This window comes from Tursiops truncatus, chromosome 7 (genome assembly GCF_011762595.2).
Source record: "Tursiops truncatus isolate mTurTru1 chromosome 7, mTurTru1.mat.Y, whole genome shotgun sequence".
In the NCBI taxonomy this organism is placed as follows: Eukaryota; Metazoa; Chordata; class Mammalia; order Artiodactyla; family Delphinidae; genus Tursiops; species Tursiops truncatus.
The window spans coordinates 85,514,802-85,536,386 of record NC_047040.1 but is presented as its reverse complement, the minus strand read 5'-3'; the positions used below and the strand labels follow the sequence as shown (position 1 = coordinate 85,536,386).

Sequence of the window (21,585 nt, the reverse complement as noted above, 5' to 3'; positions counted from 1 at the left end):
CCAGGACCCTGGAGTACTTGTTAGGTATAAAAAAAGGAGAAAATAAAGGTAGAAAAAGTAGACTAAAGCCTAACTGGAGAGGGCCTTAGGTGCCAAGGTTAAATATTAAAATGCCCTTTCATGAGTAACAAGAACAACAAAAAATAAATTAAAAATAAAACATAGTTTCAAGGACATGGTAATGGAAAGGATTTCGAGGGCGTAAACAATTTCAAAAAAGAACAAAGTTAGACAACTTATACTACTTATTTCAAGACTTAGTATCAAACAGTGTGGTGTTGGCATGATAGACATATAGATCAATACATAATAGAGTCTAGGAAAAGATTCACAAATATATGATTAGTTGATTTTTAACAAAAGTTTCAAGATAACTCAAAGGAGAAAAGACAGTTTTTTCCACAAGTGATCCTTGGAAAACTCGATACGAAAAAGAATGGACCTTGATCCTTATCTCACACTCTACACAAAAATTAATTCAAAATGGACAAGAGACTGAATGTAAAAGGTAAAACTATAAAACTTCTAGAAGAAAACACAGGAGAAAATCTTTACAACCTAGAATTAATCAATGATTTCTTGGAAAGAACCAAAAAGGAAGGGAGGGAGGGAGGGAGGAGAAGACACTGATAAAATGGATTTATTAAAAAATTGAAACTTCTGCTCTTCAAAAGACACCATTAATCAAAGGACAATCTACAGACCAAGAGAAAATGTTTGACTGTATCCAGATACATAAAGAACTCTTAAAGCTGAATGACAAGAAAACAAAAAATCCAATTTTTAAAAATGGCCAAAAGATTTGAACAGATACTCACAGAAAAAGATAAAATGGTCAATAAATACATGAAAAGATCAATGTCACTGGTAAACAAAGAAATGCAAATTAAAACCACAATGAGATACCACCACACACCCACTAGAATGTCAGAATTTAAAAGAATGATAACATCAAGTGCTGGCCAGAATGTGAAACAACTAGAACTTTCATACATTTGGGGAGAATATGGTACAATCACTTTGAAAACAGTTTGGCAGTTTCTTATGAAGTTAAACATACACTTATCAAATGTCACTACAATTCTACCTCTGGGTATCTAACCTAGAAAAATTAAAGCATAAGACACAAAGACTTGAACATGAGCATTCATGGTAGCTTATTCCTTACATGCAAAACAGAAACACCCCAAATGTCCACAATCAGATAAGTGGATAAGCAAGTTGTGGCACAGTTATACAATGAACACTACTCTGCAGTGAAAAGGACCTAATTACTAAGGCATACAATAACATAGGAAGAAGCTTCAAACACATCATGCTGAAAAGAGTACATAGTATGTGATTCTATTTATATGAAAATTTAGAGCAGGGAAAACTAGTGACAAAAATCAGATTACTAGTTGCCTGGAAATGAGCATGAGGGAGGGAGGGAGAAGTGACTGCAAAAGGACACAAGGGAACTTTTTGAGGTGATGGAAATATTCTATACCTTGACCATAATAGTAGTTACATAGGTGTATATATCTATCAAAATTCACTGAACACTACATTTAAAGTGCCTTTTATTTTATGTCAATTACACCCCCAATACATTTGATTTAAATATGTAAAAGGAAAAGTTATATTCAGACATTTGGAAATAGCATCATTGCCCAAAGACACCAATAAGTGTACATCAGGTTTTACTACAGGTTTAACCCCCGTATAATAAATTTTTATTCTTTTATTTATTCAATAATTATGTATTCAAGTACGAACTATGTGCCAAGAATGATTCTGAATGGGGTGGTACAGTAGTAAACAAAACAAAATCCCCTGCCCTCATCAAGCTTTCATCCTAAAAAGACTGACCATAAAAAAAGTAAAATATACAATTAGTTTAGGAAAGTGCTAACCAGAAAAATAACGCAACTGGAAGGAGGGGGATGTTTTAAATAAAATGGTTAAGGAAGGTCTCACTAGGAATGTACCATTTCAAAAAAGACCCAAGAAAAGCTAGGGAATAAGCTAAGCAGTTATCTAGGGGAAAGAGCATTCCAGGCAAAGGGAAGAACAAGTGCAAAGGCCCTGAGGCCAGCTATTCCAGGAACAACAGTCAGGTTGTGAATGGGGGGTAGTCAACACAGTCAAAGGATGAGATTGCAGATGGGGCAAGATCATGTAGAGCCTTATAGGCTACTACAAAGACTTTAGTTTTTACAGCGAATGAGAAAGGAAACAATTGAAGTTTTGAATTGAACAAAGACAAGATTTGAGGTATGTTTTAATTGTGATTATTTTGGCTACTGCACTGAGACTAGACTGAAGTGCTGGGTTACACATTGAGCTGAGGATTGTAAGAGGAAGCTAGGAGACCAGTTAGGAGACTATTAAAATAATCCAAGTAGGGACTTCCCTGGTGGTCCAGTGGTTTAAGACTCTGCGCTTCCACTGCAGGGGGTACAGGTTTGATCCCTAGTCCAGGAACTAAGATCCTGCGTGCCACTCAGCGCAGCTAAAAAAGAAAAAAAAAAATGCAAGTAAGAGATGATAATAGGTTGATGAAGGCAGTAGTGGACGTGGTGAGAGGTGGTCAGATTCAAATTCTAGATGTATTCTGATGAAGAGTCAACATGAACTACTGACAGATGAAGTGTACATATAAGACAGAAGAGTCAGAGATGACTCCAAGGTTTCTGGTCAGAGTAACATGGGTGGAATTGTCATTAACTTAGATGAGGAAGACTAAAGACGAAACAAGTTTGGGTAAAAAGATCAATTCAGTTTTGAGTATTTTAAATACCTTTAACTAACCATATGCAGGTACCACAAGACAATTGGGTATGTGTCTGGAGTTCAGAGAAAAAAAGCTCTTACAATTTTTTTTTTTTTTGCAAAGTTAATCACTGGGCATCACGCTGTGTGCGTGTGTGTGTGCACGTGTGTGTGTATAAAACTTTTAGGAAATAATCCATACTTGAATTTAATACATTAGGGCCTCAGCACTAATGAACTCTGTGTTTTCTGATTTACATAAATCCATACAAGTCTGTTAGGCACTTCACACCTTTATTTTTACTTTCACATCTGAAGTACAGCAATATGGATAGATAAGGTGTGTATTTAAGATAACAACGTGAACAGACACATTCCTGGAACTATAGCTATTTAAAAGTGACACTAGCATCAAGATACTCATTCTTATTCTGGGAAGGCTTTAAAAAACGATCACTTGTTATGAAACTAATTGCACTGCCAAATGCTCAAGATCATATGTAAAAATCATCATCTTCTCTACATTTTACTGTTTTAAATCAAGGAAAGTAATAGACTTTATGATCAGACTTAGAAGTTTGGTTTTGATGCTTATAAGCATCTAGGTTCTAACGTGAATAACGTTTCCACACTGTATCTCATAAAGGAATATACTTTGTGCATTACTAACAAAATGCAAAATGGCATGTAAAAAAAAATCAAACTTCAACTGGAATTGTAACATGGGCAAACACGTTTAACTGGTCATGGAAACCATTTCTTAAAAAGTAAAATGTTCAGTGTGGATAAGCATTATTTCCTCCCAGCCATCTGTTCATTCCCAATCCCGTGCCTTCGACTCTTCCCTTACGCCAGAATGCCCTTCTTCCCAGCTGTTACCATTCTCTTCCTTCAAGGCACAGCCCAAACTCTGCCTCCTCCACAAAACCTGCCCTGAACCCCAGAGGTATTCACTTCTTTCCACATCCCCACAGCATTGCCACTTATAGGTCTAGAGCACCTATGTTGCTCTGTCATGGATTAAGTTTACCTATTTACACTAAAGCGGAAACCCCCTGAGGACAGAAAATCTTCCTCATCTTTGCCTGCCCTAAAATGCTTAACTGAGTACCTTACAGATCAGATTGTAGGTACTTACTAAAGGTTTGTTCAATGAAATTAAAATCCTATTAAACTAAGAAAATGATCTAATACAATGAACTCAATGGGATATATGCTCTAATTTCCTTTCATCACTTCAAATATACTTCTCTGGATCTCACTTCCCCATCTCTCCATAACATCCCAGATAAAAATCCTGCTGCTTCTCAGTCATTTTCAAGTACTGCAAAATATAACCTAGTCCAATTTATACCTTCAGTTTCATATCTTATTCAAACAGTACCCATGTACCCTGCCTCAGCCCAGGACAGCCAAGAGAAAGAACAGAATCAGTTTCTTTCAAAATCCTTGCTGGCTCTTTCACCTTTCTCCACTTCCTTTTTCACTTCCTCATTCCTCCAGATCAGGATAGGCAGAGGAAGAGGGACAAGTATCCCATGTGCCTACTTCCACAGGGGTTTACTCGACAGCCATGAAACAGGATGATCTGTTATACTTGTGTAATTATTGATAGCTACCTCCTCTCATTCTCAAAGCCCAGCTTGGACAGTATATTTCAGGTCTTCCCAGCAGGGGCGCCTTAAGTTACAGCAAGCAAAGAGGCTGGATCTTCCATGCTGAATTGTTCCCTGGTGTGCGGGATGCACTCTCAGGCTGACCTCTTACTATCCCACCCAAAATTCCCTCATAGGGCAAGCAGCCTTCCTTGGCAGGATCCATTAAGATTACTCAAGCCTGGTTACTTCCCATGGCATCCACTTGGTCCATAAAAAAAACTTATGCCTTCTTACTACGCTAGATGCAAATGTCAACTCTTTCCACTACTGCCCTCTCACTCAACATGCCATCTCACTGGCTTCCGTCACTCTCCTTCCCTCCAGAAACGAGTCAGTTCAGGAACGCCCCCAAACTCTAGGAAACGTATGCCATGCTCTCTCAAGAACCCTTTGCAAGTTGCCATTGTGGTATCAAGAAACATGATTCTGGGGCTTCCCCGGCGGTGCAGTGGTTGAGAATCTGCCTGCTAACGCAGGGGACACGGGTTCGGGCCCTGGTCTGGGAAGATCCCACATGCCGCGGAGCAACTGTGCCTGTGAGCCACAACTACTGAGCCTGTGCGTCTGGAGCCTGTGCTCCACAACAAGAGAGGCCGCAATAGTGAGAGGCCCGCGCACCGCGATGAAGAGTGGCCCCCGCTTGTCACAACTAGAGAAAGCCCTCACACAGAAACGAAGACCCAACACAGCCAAAAAAATAAATAAATAAACAAATGTGGGGTTTAAAAAAATGAATTTAAAATTAATGAATACAATCATAAATAGCATGTAGGTCAAATAATAAAGCATAATTTAAAAAAAAAGAAACACGATTCTGTAGCTGATTAAACAACCAAACGTGAAATTAAAGACCAATCTACCCTCCTGGAAGACATAGCCAAATCCTGGACTGGAAATAAAAGGTCCTTTTGGAAAGAACAAGGGAAATATCACAGAACTAACTCTCCACTAGATTAACAATTCTTCACTTGAATGACAGTTTTAAAACTCCTCTTCTAATTTCACTTATGTATGGGAAGTGGATGCTGCAATCCTGTTCTTCTTAACTAAGCCCCACATTCCTCTTTAGAATATAAGGATGCTTACTACCCTTTATTTTCAGTGTTGGAGCTTCAGCTGAAATCCTGAAACAAAGAAGTCTTAGTCATCATCCTATCATCTTATGACAGGTGTGATTCCCCTGCATTACATGTACTGCTTACCTATAATAAGGGACCCTTCATTTTAAGCAACTCAATATGAAATAAAAATTTACCAAAGGGCTTCCCTGGTGGCGCAGTGGTTGAGAGTCCGCCTGCCGATGCAGGGGACACGGGTTCATGCCCTTGTCCGGGAAGATGCCACATGCCGCGGAGCGCCTGGACCCGTGAGCCATGGCCGCTGAGCCTGCGAATCCGGAGCCTTTGCTCCGCAATGGGAGAGGCCACAACAGTGAGAGGCCGGCATACCGCAAAAAAAAAAATTTACCAGAAAAGGGGAGTGGGGAGCTACTGACTAAACATCAAGGGAAAGAAAAAAGGGAGATTCCTCATTTGGTCAAACAAATTTTATCTTAGTAAATTAGTATGTTATTTATACTCAAACACTTCATTTAATTATAAATACATTTAGTGAAGAGTCACTGCACAAAATGGAGAATTCCCACTTTAAAATTCAGATTAAAATATATGGTATCTACAACTAAACATTCTGTACAACAATATACAACATTATAAATCAACTACACTCCAATATAAAAACATGTTTTTAATTCTCTACAGTAAATAGTACAAGGTAATAACAAATCAACTCTATTCTACTGATATCCTTACTCTAGCACCCTTGTCAATCCAAAAAAGGAGTGCTTATCTATGATCTTATCACCTAACACATTTACCATCTCATTCTCTCTTTTGCAATCCACTCATTTCCTGATGTCTACAATAGCCTCAATATCTCCATTCACAAAGTTACCTCCCATTCGCCTCAAGGAAAAGCAGCTTTAACCAGTGACTACGACCTTGGGGGAAAAGGAAATGGGAAAAGAATCCACCTAAATAGTCACTGCTCTACTAAAATAATCACAGGAATGTATGCCTACTACATTTTACCTTACAGTAATCTTTCTTCAGAAGTCTTTTTTGGAGTCTATAAAAGTCAGGTTCACTGTCTTTCTTATCTCCTATAAATATGACTAAAGAAGTCCTATATAAAACATAGTTCGCGGACAAAAAGATGTAATTGATGAATTCTCAAGACCCTATAAATCCCAATGTTTTGTCATCTCAAAAATCAATTCATAAGACCTCACTACATGGCAGGATGAGAGAAGATAAAACAAAATATTCTTCTGACCACTGACAGAAAACTAGTTTTAAATACCTGGATTTTGGACTTCGCTGGTGGTGCAGTGATTAAGAATCTGCCTGCCGAGCTTCCCTGGTGGCACAGTGGTTGAGAGTCCGCCTGCCAATGCAGGGGACATGGGTTCGTGTAAGCCTGTGCACCACAACTACTGAGCCTGCGCTCTAGCGCCCTCTAGGCACAACTACAGAGCCCATGAGCCACAACTACTGAAGCCCACGTGCCTACAGCCCGTGCTCCACAACAAGAGAAGCTACTGCAATAAGAAGCCCACACACCAGAACGAAAAGCAGCCCCATCTTGCTGCAACTAAAGAAAGCCTGCAAGCAGCAACGAAGTCCCAACACAGCCAAAAATAAATTTTTAAAACTGGATTTTCTTCTTCTCCTGATTACATTCAAGTCAATTATTGGCCCAAGAACCATCTAAAAGGCTAACACAGGGCTTCCCTGGTGGCGCAGTGGTTGAGAGTCCGCCTGCCGATGCAAGGGACACGGGTTCGTGCCCCGGCCTGGGAAGATCCCACATGCCGCGGAGCAGCTAGGCCCATGAGCCATGGCCGCTGAGCCTGAGCGTCTGGAGCCTGTGCTCCACAACGGGAGAGGCCACAACAGTGAGAGGCCCGCATATCGGGAAAAAAAAAAAAAAAAAAAAAGACTAACACAGATGCTTGTCTGAAATAATGTTCTCAAATCCCAATAAATAGCACTTCCTTTCTGCAATTCACTACTTTTTTTCATACTCACTTCTATGAGAGGTCTTCTCAATTTCAGTAAGTACAGGTGAAATAAGAATAACTGTAACCTATCAAGCTATAGCTCTGCATCCTTCTGTATATTTTGAAAAAAGTTTAGGAAAAAATAATAATTGCAATCTACAAAGGGATCTATTTATTGTCTCCTCCCCTTTATGGAAGGTTTCCAGAAAATGACAGTGGAATTCCTGATTTGAGTGGTCTACCAATGTTAAATCCATGTATTTCTTATTGAATATATCTATAAAGTAAAAGTGTTTTGCTGCTCTATTTAAACAAACACACACACACAATCACAGTCTTTCCTAAAATGCCTTATATTTGAAAATGGGAAAGTTTTCCAAATATTAATCACAATGATCCAAAATAAAATCTGCAGGGCAGTTCAATTATGGCACAATAAATGACAGCATTTTATTTCAAAATCCTTGAGTTTTAGGATCTGAACATCTATAAGACAACTCTTTCACTCCAGATTCAAGAGTTTAAGGCATTCAAATGTTACAACACACCTGTCACTCAGCTATAGGCATTGCTTCAATGAAAAACTAGCTTAAAAACCATAAAATCAACTTCATATGACTCTGATCACTAATCTGACTTGTAAATTAGATGTGTGTAACTTCCACTATTCAGCAATCTTCAAATCTTTTCCTAGCAGGATGGCTTTTAGTTGCACTGCACTCTGACCAAAAATGTGCAATAGTAGCAGTGGCACACTGACAAACTGATTAGTATAGGCCTTAAATAAAGATTTCAAGGTAAGTCATGAGGAAATCTTTTTCTGTTTGTAGATGAGCTGTATGAACTATATAAAATGTAATCTATGTTTTACATCCTCGGCTGCCAGAGTTTTTGTTGAATGCTAGATGAAAAAAATGTTGAAGACTCACTGAGGAAAAAAATGGGATTCAACTTTGAGAGAATCCACCCACCTCATTTCCCAGCACTGCTTTCAAATCCTCTATAACTGGTATAAATAGATGTATGCCAAAAGCAGGGACTCTAACCAAATAAAACAGTGACTTGGTTCAGAGAGTACTTTGATGTTCCAGTTTTCTTGTGATTCAATAGTTCTAGAAAATACATATGTTTATTTCCAGTTAACATCTGCTTGTTAAATTTTTTTTTTTTTTTTTTTTTTTGCGGTACGCGGGCCTCTCACTGTTGTGGCCTCTCCCGTTGCGGAGCACAGGCTCTGGACGCGCAGGCTCAGCAGCCATGGCTCACGGGCCCGGCCACTCCGCAGCACGTGGGATCTTCCCGGACCGGGACAAACCCGTGTCCCCTGCATCGGCAGGCGGACTCTCAACCGCTGCGCCACCAGGGAAGCCCTTGTTAAATCATTTTAAGTGAATTTATTTAATAGGTCTGAAGACATTAATTAATAGTAGTAGTTAGTATTAATTTATAATACTATGTTCTATGCACATTAGCACTGTAGAATACGATTTTCTACTTACTATTGATTTCAGTAGCCTACACAAAAGGATATTCTCCTAGAAAATTCTGGGAGCAGTAGCTTTTTACAAATAGAAGCATATTTTAAACACGCTAGGGGAGAGCAAAATTTCAAAAATCTCCCAAGCAAAAACTTCCATGTGAAATCATAGTCTTTAAATTAACGTTTTTAGGTTAATTTTTTTAGGTTAAGCAGATGTTTCTCTTTACAATATTACCCTTAGTGTAAAAAAGCCCAATACTAAAAGGTGATAACTGTAATACATTAAAATCCATCAACAGACAGGATCTTTAAAGTCTGATTACCAAAGCAATCACCATGTGTCACTATGGAATGATAATGCATTACACATTCCCCAAGTAAAGATCAAAGTTACTTGAACCACCCCTGCCAAAAAAATCATTTTTATTTAGTCATGCAGTTCTTGGAATCACAGTAGGGCTCGATGCCATATTGGTGTCACATTCTGCCAGTCATCCAAAGAATATGCCAGCCTTCTTTTTCAACTTCTCTGTCTACTAGTGCATCACTGGACCCAGCAGGCAGTTCACCCAGACAATCTCAGTAACGGATTTTGGCTCTCTGCGCATAATAGATGACAATCTTTATGAAGTATCCAGTTTGTCTTATAGCTGAGAGATCTGAACCTGCTGCAGATGTCACATCTAAATTCTTGAACGGATTTGTATCAGTGTCACCTATAAAACAAGACAGTGTCACCAACAGCATTGTCCTAGAGAACATCTGTTTCAGTAATGCTAATATGATGCTTTCTGCATCATAACTGATAGTCATTTATTTGCCTAAAACAAAGATCAGAGCCTGTGGCCCAAAACTCAGTCCATTGCCTTTTCTTACACAGCTATGATCTAAGAATGGATTTTGTATTTTTTAATGGATGAAAAGTTTTTTTAAAAGACCAATATTTTGCGACATATGAAAATTACATGAAATTCAAATTCCAGTCTCCATAAACAAAGTTTCATTGGAACATAGCTACTCATTCATTTATGGATTTTTCTACGGCTGCTTTCACACTACAATGGCAAACTTAACAGAGACCATAATCACCCATAAAGCCTAAAATATTTACTATCTGGTGCTTTAAAAAAGAAGTTTACTGAACCCTAGCCTAGAGAATATTTAGTGGGTAGGTAATATGGTGCCTAGTGTCTGTTGCATGAAGAACATGAGTGTAATGACCCAGTTGTTCCCCTGCCTTACTTCCATCCATTGGTTTAACAAATATTTCTTGGGCAGGTCTGTCACTCCACTACACACAGCTAGCTATGGTCACTCTGCTTGCCACTTAGGCTCAGCCTTGCCTCAATCCAAGGGGTCAAACAATACCCTTGAGCAGAAATAAGACAAGCTCAACTTCAGGTCAAATTCTAGTTCTCCCAAGTTGGCCTCATCTGTGTGCACAGGTTCTCCTGGTTCTTGCTTTCTGCTTTATATCCACCATTCCCCATAACAGGTTTCCTGTATGGATACCACTCTTAAAAGTCTATATTTCCTACCAGAGACCCTAAGGCAGCAGGCTGAGTCACAGCATTCTTTGACTGAACTGTGCCAGCTGATCACCAGTTCTACCCCTGCCCTAACAGCCACCCTGTAACGTGAATTTGTTTGGGGCCCTTGTGAACAGCTTGCATATTCCAACACCCTCCTGGCTTCCACTGCTCTTTCTGATTATGAATGCCCCTGGAGTTCATCATTTCCTTTTACATTCAAACCTCTGGCCTATAAATCTATGAGTTCAACCTTCCCAACTGGCTTGTTGTTCTATTTCTTGAGTTCAGTTCATATGATAATCAAACGTAAGAGCACAACACAACAAGACTCTATACATATGGATTTCCCAACCTAGGACTACCCATCCCTTACTTTTTTAGCAACTGCCGCAAAAGGGTATCTATCACCTGCAAGCAGTATCTAGAATATCCCTTCTTCTTCCCTCCACCATTGCTGGTTGACCCAAAGTTTCTACACCTGCTTCACCTGAGAGGGTTACTCACCACCCTTTCTACCCACCTGGGGTGCCTAGGATAACCTGCGTCTCTTGAGCGTTGCTTCAGAATGCCTCTCTTGCTTCTATTAAAGCTTTAGCACTCCTGTTTCTATTGTAAGCGGGAAAAGGGGGTTTCTTGCCACTGTTGGACTGCAATGGAGTAATTTATTTGGCTAGACTTCTAGGAGTCAGAATATAATTCCCCAAAGAAAGATGTTAATAATCCACAATGAGGCTCTGCCCATAGTATCAATGGCACTATGGAACCCATCTGTAATTCATATTATATTGTTGGCAAATAAGTAATTCACAAACACATTCACAAGTTGTGGACTGACCATCTAGAAAATAGCTATGAAATGTCAGGAAGACTTCACAGCAGACAGATTAGCCTAGTGTAAAGACTTCAGAGAAAATGGCAGTTTATTTTCAGCAAAGTGAATTTCACTACAACCCTTAAGTAGCCTGCCATGGTGAACAGCGCTTAAAACTACATGAATAGCTCGCAACCAAAAGAGTAGTATCAAGAATGAATCCGCTGATAAAGTGACCATTAACCATTATCTCAACTCTGGGTAGCAACAATATAGGTAGCAGCGATCTTAAATAAAAATGAAAATCTTCTTTAAAAACACACAGGAACCTTCTGCCTACTTGGAGAATGACACAGAACTCTATCCAGTAACATATCATTACAACCAGGAAAAGAAACTAGAGGTATGTAGTCCATATTTCAAAGAAATACGCAAAATATTAAAACTTTAGAACTTTGTTCATTTGATGACTCTAGCCACCATTCCTTAAAGAAACAGTTCTCAAACTTCTTAGTATCAGGCCTCCTTTGTGTTCTTGAAAATTGAGGACTCCCAAGAGCTTTTGTTAATGAGTTATAATTATCAATATTTACCATATTAGGAATTAAAGGCGAAAATGTTAACTATTTTTTAAATTTTTTTAAAGCGTGATTTATAATTTAATTTAAAAATTGATATGAGATGCAACACAATTGAGCTGATTCTCCCATCCATGGGACATTTAGGTTGTTTCCAATTTTTCACTATTATAAAATGATGTCATAGATCTATAAACATTAACATGAAAAAAGATTTGCTCTATAGTGTTAACAGGGGGAAAAACTCAGGTTATAAAATGGCATTTAGTTTGCTATCTTTTTTTGGTGAAAAAAATATGCAACTTTGAACAGATGTTTATTAAAGCACTTGTTTCAGTGAATTGTTAGTATCTGAAAATGAAGACATCTATCTCCCTACCTACACTGAGTTCCTGCACGTGGAAACTGCTTATTCACATACACTCTGCAAGTATTTGTTGAATGAAATAGAATAGTTTCCATTTCTAGAATGTGCAAGACAATGATTAAGTTCCAGTTTTGTGACAAAATATGTTCTGCTTTCCTGATTCATTTAAAATTTTTAATGACATTTAGTATGAGAATATATTTTATGAAAAATTACTTTATTATACAAAAAAAGCTTAGTGATAAAAATAATACTGTTTTACAACTTTTGCAAATTTCTTTCATGTCTAACTTAATAGATGACAGCTGGATTCTCATATCTGCTTCTACATTCAATTTGTTGTGATACATTGTTTTGATTGAACTACATGAAAAAAATAGCCCCACACATATATGCAGTGAGAAGAAAGAAAGTATATGTTAATATTAATATCATTTTCAGATAACTGTGGATGTTCTTCTTTGATATTACACCAAAACTTGACAAGTAGGAGTTTTCGGTTAGCTGTAATATGAAATCTAATATCACATAAGCTTTTTGTATTCTGTTACTTGCTTTCTATAAGGGCCTTTTACCATAATTTTGTAACACTGATCACTTTGAAAATATTCATTCATTGAGTTATATAAATATTGAAAATCTTGACATAATTAATACCATAGCAAAAACTCACATTCATAATATCACCACCCATCCCATCAGAAAACTCTTTAAGTACTGGGAAGCTGACAAGAGCACAGCAGTTGACTTAGGTTTTCCAAAATTTTAATTTTCACTAGCAAGCTCAAATTTTATCATCAGCAACAAATATTGTCTATTGTTTTGCCATGAAGTGACAAGTCTCACTGTGTTCGTTTTCAAGAATATCACTGCCAAATACCTAAGTCTAAATAATCCTAGTTTGTCTGGTAGTCATTCTTTCAAGTAAAAATGATGTTTCATGCAAAATACGGCTAGCTCAGCTCACAACTCAAAAGAACACGTAAGGGTTTTCCTTGAGACAAACAATGTACTCTGGATATGTAGCAGAAGTGCCTTCTGCATATTTCCTACCTCATCACATAGAATATTAAAACAATGCATTCAAGGATCAAGATTTAATAAAACTAATAATTTTTACTGCTTCATTAAGGACACTCAAGTAAAACTGGCTTTTTGAGTTTTTGTTTGTTTTTTTTTTTTTACAGTGAATGCGTGGTAGTGAAGAATACAATGATTACTAGTACACCCTGGTGCCACTGCCATTTAATATCTACTAAGATACCCACAGTTTTACCCACTATTCCTTTAGTATCAGCAAGGCAAATGTAAAAACAGTGGAAAAGGCAAACAGTATTACTATAAAAATAGTTTTAACCTAATGGACGCCCTGAAAGGGTCTCAGTGACCCCAAAAGGCCTGTATATCACAACTTCAGAACTACTGCTGTCTTAAGGAAACACTGAAAGCTAATGAATGATAACTTGCCATCCCCAAATCCATAGTAAATATCCCCCAACATAAAAAATATATTAAGTATCTGTATGAATTCTTTCATTTTGACTCAAAATTGGTCCAATTTGTTCTGAAACTGAATTAATAATAATATAAATAACAGTAGCAATTAACTCTTTTTTTTTTTTTTTTTTTGCGGTATGCAGGCCTCTTACTGTTGTGGCCTCTCCCGTTGCAAAGCACAGGCTCCAGACGCGCAGGCTCAGCAGCCATGGCTCACGGGCCTAGCCGCTCCACGGCATGTGGGATCTTCCCGGACCGTGGCACAAACCCGCGTCCCCTGCATCGGCAGGCGGACTCGCAACCACTGCGCCACCAGGGAAGCCCAGCAATTAACATTTAATGAGTTCTTACATGTATTATCTCATTTAATACTCATAATAACTCTATTAATTTTCCCACATATTCATGTTACAGATGAGGAAGCTTCTTTACTTCAGAGAAGTAAAGCCACTTTTCCAGTCATAATAAAAATTATCAGTATTTATGGATTCCAGCTTTACTCAATATTTTACGTACCTGATCTCTTAAGTCTTAACAACCTTTTTATTATCCTTTTTTCCCTTTTTAACTCTTTAAACTTTAATACCCATTTTACAGATGAAAAGTTTTAATCAAAAAAGTAAAGAACCCTGCCCAAGGTTACTCAAATGTTAGATCTATATTCAAATCCAAGTCTGTCTTACTCCAGCAAGTACACTCCACATTCTGCTTCCCTATCCCACATATCGGTATATCCTTTGTATATAAATAGATTGTTGCAAAAGTCTTATGTACTTTCAAAAGAGAAAGAGAAAAACAAATATCGTATATTAGCGCATACATGTGGAATCTAGAAAAATGGTATAGATAAACCGGTTTGCAAGGCAGAAATAGAGACACAGATGTACAGAACAAATAAGAGGGGGAAGGCCAGGGAGGGGGGCGGTTATGAATTGGGAGATTGGGATTGACGTATATACACTAATATATATAAAATAGATAACTAATAAGAACCTGCTGTATAGCACAGGGAACTCTACTTCACTTTTTGGTACAGTAGAAACTAACACAACATTGTAAAACAACTCTACCCCAATAAAAAATAATAAAAAATAAAGACATAAAAATAAATAAATAAAACATATAATAGCAAAGCAGTTATAGGAATAAAAGAAAAACAAAGTCAACTGTGCAAGACCTCTATTTGGAATAATTCTTGCTTACTTGACTATCTCTGTTATCAAATGGAACAAAATCTGCTTTTTTTTAAAATCGTGTATGATCCAGATAGTTCATTAATTCACATTATTGAACACTTATCTGCACATGACAACAAATCAATACAGCTAAGATTACTCTTTAAAAAAAAACTCAATACACTAAGCTGATATTATTCCTATATTACATATGAGGAAACTGAAACCCAGAGAAGTAACTAACTTCCCCCAAAGACATGCTGTTCATAAATGGTACAGAGTCAAAATCAGTTTGGACTGACCCTGAAGCCTAAACTCTTCAATCATATTGCCTGCATGTATTTAAGAAGGTCTCAGGCAATGAACTAGAAATTGCTCACAAGGTCTGTATACAGAGCTTGCTGATATCATATCCACTCTACCCAAGGCAATCATGATATGAACCGTCTTGTATCTCAAAGACCAAGAGGTGAAAAGGAAGCTGGTGATGCTGAAAATAAAGAGCCATGTTCTGAGGTGGTTTAAGTAAAGCATCTATAGGTAATGCTGAAGAAAGAAGTAAAATTCACTTACAGAGGTGTCAGATAGCACACACCTCTGCTGCTAAGATGAGCTTACCTCTGTTTAAACAAAACATACCAAAAAAACCAAAGCCTAGAGGAAAATGTCACCACAGCTACACAGACTATCTACAGATTGCACAATAACTTTCAGATGCCAGGAGCCCAGGAATGCTGCAAACCTTAGTAAATGGCAGCAGAAATCATTTTCCTAAAACACTCTAATCAATCACAAAAATTTTCATTTCAAGTTAGGATTTGCAAAGGTCAGGGGTTATGCCCCAATGCTTGTTTCTATTTCAAGGGCTTACAGTGCAAACTGCTGCTTAAATATTAAAGCCCAAGGGGGACAGGAAAAGAATCAAGGTTTTATCCAGCTCAATTCACCCTCCACAACTTGTTGCAACAACTTGCAGGAAAACATCTTGAGACTGGACAGAGGAGTGTGGCTTTAATTTCAAATCAAGTGTATTCTCAAGGAGTCCCCAAACACATTTGACGTTTGACAGGAAGGTGACAAAATGGGAGGCTGTGGTGTACCTCCTAAAAGGGCAGGCAGTACAGGCGAGAGATGAGCAATTATACTTGTCACAGAATACGATAATCTGGATTCCCTCTGTGGCAAAAGAAAAAAAAAATTATAGAGCAAACTTTACCTCCTCCATCAATGATTCCCAGCATGATCAAAAAGAATCAGAATCTAGTAAGGTAAAACCAGCTGACAGATACATAGAAAAAATAAAAATCAAGATTGAGGTCATGGCCCTTGACATGCACCATTTACACTAAGGATTCCCCCACTTATCTGAATTAATTTCACATACCTCATCTCATTCAGATAATTGAAGTTTTCCTCTTAGAGTTGTAAAGTGTTTACCTCAACATAATTAGTAAACTATCCACTTAAAAATTCCACTACAAAAATTACCACCCCCTCCTCTCTACACATAAATGTATACTCCACTATCCTTTAAAGTATGAGATTTTGGCCTTCACGGGGAATGCAGTTCAACAGTCCTCTTTAAAAAATTAGCACAAGAAATTCTACACGAAAAGTTATGGTCATTACTTTTTTAATAAGTGTCTGCATTACTTGTTAAAGACATGGTAATTTGGGTATTCAATACATGACTACTGTTCTGAAACCAAATTAAAGGTTTAGACTACTAAAGAGTTTGATGACTTGCTTCAATACAATAACTGGGATTGTATGGAGAACAAAATCAAAGAGGTCTCTCTTTTTTTATGAGCAGGCATTTAAGGGCCTCTTAATGAGAATTTACTCTTTAGTATATAATTACTAATGCACAAAAATAGGGCCATTAGGGCTTCCCTGGTGGCGCAGTGATTGAGAGTCCGCCTGTCCATGCAGGGGACACGGGTTTGTGCCCCGGTCCGGGAAGATCTCACATGCCGCGGAGCGGCTGGGCCCGTGAGCCATGGCCGCTGAGCCTGCGCGTCCAAAGCCTGTGCTCCGCAACGGGAGAGGCCGCAACAGTGAGGGGCCCGCGTACCGCAAAAAAAAAAAAAAATAGGGCCATTAAATTCACTTCTTTATAGTGCCATAAAACTTCTATTTGTAAGAAATATAAAATAATATACATTTAATCAAACTCCAGAAAAACAGACATGTGCAACACCTAACAATACATGGTGAAAATTATATACATTTTCTTCTTAAATAAACTCCCTGCAAGATGACTAATGATGCTATTTTGTATGTGGATATGCTTGTAATTTAAAATATACAGACTCCCTAGTACTTATGATGGCAATGAAATGTCTGAACTTCTTGTATGAATTCTCAATTTCTATATGAAAATTGGTTTCCCATACTGATAACATACTATTGATTATATCCAATCAATATTTATTTATCACCTGTTATGTGCCAGGTACTGTACTAAGTGCTGAGGACACCAACAGGAACAGCACAAATTCGGTCCCAACACTCCGGGTACACACAGTCTAGAAAGAAAGACAGATAACGAACAAATGTGCTATGGGAAAGTATAACAAGATACTTGGTCAAATGAAAGCTCAAAACTGAGAGAAAACCTGGTTAGAAAATCAAACACCTGAAAATAATTAGTTACCACTGAAACTGGATAGAAATCACCCAGTAAGTAACTCAGCTACAAAGGCAGAGAACCAAGAGCAGGGTAGTCAGGAAGGGGATCTACATAATGACTGGATGACCAGGGTGTCCTAGCGTCAGATGCAAATGAAAGTTGACCCTCAAAAAAAGCTGAAATTATAACAGCCAAAGAGCCCAGCTCTCAGCTGTCCTGTCCTCAGTACCTAAGAAGTCAATCCAGTGAGTGTGAGTCTGAGAAGCAGTATCAAGGTATCTTGACTCTGCTAGTTCTGCCCCAGTTGAAATAGGACCCCAACCGTCCACCATGGACAAGACCAGGTCCAAGTTCCCTGAAGGAAGAGAGGATGGCGAGGAGAGGAAGAGCTCTGGAGCAGGCTCAAGACAAGGTTCCAGGTCCACAAGGGATTTGGAATACAAAAAGGAATAATAAAAGAAATATATCAACTCTATGGATTATTTTATGCTAAGGAAACACTGCAGAACTGCTTCACTTTTAAAAATAAGTACTCAAAAAAATTGTAATCTTGAGTTTAAATGACTTAAGTGTGACCTTCAAGTGTGGGAGAAAACGACTAGACAGTCTCACTAATTCTTATCAATTGTCTGATTCTATAAACTAATTCCATCTAAATCTATATTAATATATTCTAGATGCTTCACACATACTTCCCTAAAATGTTTATGCCATATATTTCAAAACTCCTGATGAGTGAAAGCATTTTTCAAAATGAGAATCTCATTCTGAAACTCAAAGTGAGTACATGCCAAGGATATAGTAAGACACCAAACCTCTGTGAGCAATGGATGCCGAGGGCACCAGAATAATTCCAGATCCCACCTCCTGAAGAGGCTGGGGATCTTAAGGTATTTTCAGTCTTAAAAATCAATTCAAGAAGTGGGTGGAAAAGACAGAACAGGCAGTGGGTGGGCCAGGTAGCCTGGGACTGACACAGGAACCAGCAATGATAGATATGAAATTATTTGCCCCCTACAAATTAAGCACTATCATACTGTACTGTACAATTGTTTTCAGTAATAGTGTCATGAGGGGAAAAAAAAATGCATGTAGTCCAAAGATGATGTCCCTATGAAAACTATTATTCATATAACTCAACATACTCAAATAGGAATCACACTATGGAAATGGCCCTGCATTTGCCCAAACATTACTTGCCAAGGCTATTCAAAGGGTGGAGTGGTGGTACTTTCCAAAAGAAATGCTTGAAAAATTTCCTCAGTAATTTTTTTTTTAATAAACAAAGCACACTATAATAATCTATTAAAGAAAGAATATAAGCCTAAGGGAAAAAGAAAATACAGTAAGGTTTGTTTGGTTTGGGGTTTGTTTGTTTTCATTATCACCACCATGAAGCACAAGGCATCAGCCAGAAACTGTGTAAAATATCATTTCAGGACAGCTTTTTACCACAGGAGTCTGAACTCCGTAAGTCATGCTGCTTCCAGAAGTCTATGTACTGAAAAATATATCTTTATAAAGTGAAACCAAGGCCTTAAAACGTGGCGTACAGTAACAATTAGGGTCATTCAATTCACAATTCTCAAACTTTGCTCCAGTGGAAAATTTGTATTATTTTAGCTCAACTGAGGTGTCCTATCAAAAAATTTAAATAATGGTGTCCTTTTCCAATTTCACAGTGGGTAATGTACATTAAAGAACAAAATTCTCAATGTTAACCTCTTGCCTCAATTTATCTAAAATATTAGATACCTGCTACCTCTTTCAATATTGGAATTCAGCCTAACAGAGTATCTATTCAACACAAAAATGGAAATGAGGTATTTCAAGTTTATAATATCATGATTCATGACTTCCAAGCACTCTGCTACCTTCTTAAATTTGATTAAGCCCAACAAAACCACAAGCATTACAAAGTACACTTCGCTTGACATGAAGCATACAAAGATGAATAAAACACAGCCCACCTTACATGAAGCCACACCAGGGAAAATGCACACAAGCCAAAAAGTATCTACTAAACACCTGCAGTAAACACTGGAGTGGGAGATGCAAAGAATTCACCCTACCCCAGCAAGGACCTGGGGACTTCTGCATTGAGGACCACTACCAAAAGGGAGCTGAGGATGCTGGAATTCGATGACTCCATGTGTTACAGGACCTTTCTTCCTAATTAATATCAAGGTTACATACACCATAACCCTAGGACTCTTGCAATGCCAACCTGCTGGAATTGACACAGACTATCTGAATCAAGAATATGAATAAACATTCTCGAAGTGAAAATAGTTACTAAATTCAAACAAACTGGAAAGTACTGTTTCAATTGATGAAATGTAAAGATTGCCTAAATATAATCTGTATCATTTGATCTAATGACTCCAAATCACAAACTAAGGCATATACTCAAAACACCGGGAAAAAATTCAACGTTACTAATAACTTGGCTTTTTGTTTTTAAGACATCAAAATCAAAACAAATTTTGGTACAAAAATATCCATTGGGGAGGTACGAATGATCTACCTAGGTGTTCGATTAAGTCAACTAGTTCTATTCAGTTCATGTTAAATCTCTTCAGGAAACTTGGATTACTTTTACTCTGCAAAATTATAGGGTTGCAATAAATTAATTATTAATAATAATTAATAGTTAACTGCTGAATTTCCTCACAAACAGAAAATTCTGTACTTCTGCAGTTTGTCAGATTAAGTTGTCAACACGGTTTCAAAACAGGAGTAAAAAAGCCTTCTTAACTTCTCAAATTGGTAATGCTATAAAATTCAGTTTCCTACCTTATCTCAGTATCACGGTTCACATTTTACCTACCCAGTTTTCAAGTTCGTCAAAGAAACTTTCATGATTCAAAGGGTACTCTTCCCACCCCCCAATACTAAAACTGTTTCTTAAATACAAGATCCTAAGGAAAATATATAATGAAAGGCAGTGAGAAATGTGAATCTATTCCACATCAAACCTGGAATGCACTAATTAAAATTCAATATTGCACTTGGTACGTGGGCTCCTACATGAAACTCCTGCCATGTTCTAGCTTAAGGTTAAACAGGTTAATAGAATCCAATAAAATGGTTCTATTGAATTATACTGGATTTCTTTTCAACAGCTCCTTTACCTGACCATTCTGTTGAACTTTAAAATCAACTTCAGGGGTAGCACCCAATAACCAAGGAGAGCCACGGCTCACGGGGGCTGCATTCTGCAACCCACCTGGTGTGGAAAATCACCGTCAACGCACGTTTTCCATTTCAAACTGTGATACAGGTGGAGGAAAAAGTGTAAAGCCTTCTCTTTGAACCTCCCATCACACTGCCTCCAAGCGCTAACTTAAGAATTATCTCAAAGACAATGTAATGCAGTACAGTTCTCAGAAAACTCTAGAAGTTGCCTTTGCCAGAGAGGAGAGACCAAAAAAAAAAAAAAAAACTCCCTCTAGACTAAAGGTTAAATTAACGTAGTACTGCAACCTCGCTGCTGGGTACACGGCTGGATTTACAGGTCAAATTCAGAGAACCTTTCCCCCGCCCGAACAGACTGCCTGGGTCCCGATTAAAATAAGTATATGCGGGATCTTCAGAGGAGGGAAGGGGGCGGGGAGAGCGCAGAGTGAGCGAGGTCTTTAGCCTCCGCTAAGGGGCTGCTGAGGTCAGGAGAGTTAGGGCGATAATGGGGCCAGGCGCAAAGGGTCCTTCAGGAAGACCTGGCGGCGCGCGGCGCGAGGGACCACTGGCCCGGCAGTCTCGTGGTCGGCAAGGCGGCCCCTCCGCTCCTCGGGCCAAGGCCGGGAGCCCGGCCCCACCTCCTCCCCGCGAGAAGGCGACGCGCCCCCAGCCACCCTCACCGGCCGCGCGACGAGGCGGCTGCGGCGCGCTGGCTGCGGGAAGCCGGCCCGCAAGGCGCGCAGAACCCAAGAAAAGAAGGTCAGAAAATGGCCAGCGCGTATCAGGAATGAGACACAGCAGCCGGGGTGCCCAGCTCAGGGCGCGGGGCGGACGGCGGCGCCGCGAACGCAGCGCGTGCG

At 38.6% G+C, this 21,585-nt stretch overlaps 1 protein-coding gene across 1 annotated transcript in view; it reads right to left on the bottom strand.

Moving 5' to 3' along the window:
• Window positions 1–21,382, bottom strand: part of GTDC1 (glycosyltransferase like domain containing 1) — a 382,423-nt gene extending 361,041 nt beyond the window's left edge. Inside the window, exons 1-2 of the mRNA XM_019925526.3 lie at window positions 20,775–21,382; window positions 17,355–17,441 (exon numbers count right to left, since the gene is read on the bottom strand). The gene's annotated coding sequence lies outside the window, so the exon portion shown is untranslated. The remainder of the gene's footprint in view (window positions 1–17,354; window positions 17,442–20,774) is intronic.
• Between the last annotated feature and the right edge of the window lie 203 nt (window positions 21,383–21,585).